The sequence below is a fragment of the Elephantulus edwardii genome, unplaced genomic scaffold (genome assembly GCF_000299155.1).
Source record: "Elephantulus edwardii isolate Elephantulus edwardi_28Jun2011 unplaced genomic scaffold, EleEdw1.0 scaffold00094, whole genome shotgun sequence".
Lineage (NCBI taxonomy): Eukaryota > Metazoa > Chordata > Mammalia > Macroscelidea > Macroscelididae > Elephantulus > Elephantulus edwardii.
In genome coordinates, this window is record NW_006399844.1 from 9844134 (window position 1) to 9846042 (window position 1909).

Genomic DNA, 1909 nt, shown 5'->3' on the forward strand with positions numbered 1-1909 from the left:
GAGCTCACATTCTCTTTTGTTGTTATATGCTTTTGAGTCAGAACCACTTCACAACTGACCGCCCCCCTCAGCCCAGCAGGTTTTCACACCTTTCTCCTGAGAAGCAGCTAGTGGATTTGAACTCGTCTGTCTTTGAGTTGGCAGCACAACTCTGTACCACTAGGCCACCAGAGCTCCTTATATGTAATAAGGTGTCATCAAGTCACTTCAGAGTCATAGTGACACAACCCTGCCTGATCCCGAGCCATCCTCACAAGCTCTGCTGGGCTCAGGCCGTTGGCTGTCGTCACCCTCTCAATCTATCTCACTTCTCACTGAGGGTCTTCTGCTTCTCTGCTGACCCTCTGCTTTTCTAAGCATGATGTCCTTTTCCAAGGGCTCCCAAATATTCTCTTGGGAAAAATAAATATAAATATGGAATGAGACTTCTAAGTCAGGTATGAGCGAGGCTTTCAGTATGTTCCATGCTGAGGCAAAATGTGAAACTCAGAATGCAGGTGGTCTGCTTCCAAAATACCATGGTGATTCAGGCATGGGTTATTCATGAAATGGGAATTCAGGCCTTCCCATTTCAGAAGGCAGAAATTAAAAGAGGCAGCAACAGAGCTGAAGGAAGGAGGTTCCCAAAGTTGTAAATCACATGAGAGGAGATTGTCTATCTTTCTCCCTCAGAGCAGCTGATTGATTAGAACTGCTAGAGAGGCGTGACTAGTGGGATCCATGTGTTGTTATTGTTTGATGCCTCCAAAGATAATGCTTAGCAAGATGCTGGGCACGCTGTAAGCATAACTATGTGGCAACACTGATGGGGGCAAAGATGATAGTTATCAAACTGAAGGTCAACTGAGGAAGAACAAGTGCAGCTAGCAGAGCAGAAGAAGAGACATTAAAGGACAGGGGTTGTGATGGAGACTGGGGAATGTTAAGGTTTCGAAGCAGGGGCAGTTCCTAGGATTGAGGCAGAGCCCCAGGCCTGGGGAGTGTCACAGACACACCCGGTAGGTCCTTCCTGCGTGAGCCTGCAGACAGACTCTGAGTGTCCACCCGTTATCTTCTCCTGGGATTGCATCCAGGGCCTCTGCTTCCTGCTTCTCTGTGAACTGTCACCAAGTCTACTTAGACTCTCGCTTCTGTAGAGCAGAGTGGACTGTTGCCCAGTCCTGAGCCATCCTCACGATGGCTGGCACGCTCCCATGTGTTGTTGCTGCTACTGTGCTGATCCGCCTCACTGGGCGTCCCCACCTCCTCACTGACCCTCTGCTTACTAAATGGGATGTCCTCCTTCAGCAGTTGGTCAGAAAAGAACAAGAGGAGCCAAAGACGCACCCAAAACAAGTGAGTTGGATGAAGAAGTACAACCAGGACGCTCCTTGGAAGCCAGGATGGCCTAACTTGATCCCACATACTTTGGGCATGTCATCAAGAGGGGCAGGTCCTCTGAGGGACATTATGAGTGAAATGGTAGAGGGTCAGAGTGCAAGAGCGGAAGCCCTTCAGCAAGATGGATTGACACAGTGACTGCAGCAATGGGCTCAGGTTATCAGAGATGGTGTATCAGAGGTGGTGAGAATGGAGCAAGACAAAAGTTCAGATCCCTTGTTCATAGGGTTGCTGTGAGTTACGGTCGACTCAATGGCATATCATAACAACAGTAGCAAGGGTTTCACTGGCTAACTTTTGGAAATTGGTTGCCAGGCCTTTCTTCCTAGACTGACTCTGGAAGCTCCACTGACATCTGTCTGACGTGAAGACCCTGATGGCACTTGAAATATTGGTGACATGGTTTCTAGCATCACAGCAACGCCCAGGCCACCACAGTACGACACAGCAACAGATGGGTAGTGTCATCAGGCCGTGGAAAGCCCTCCACCATGGCCTGATGCCCTTTCTGAAAGTAACCATGTCTCTC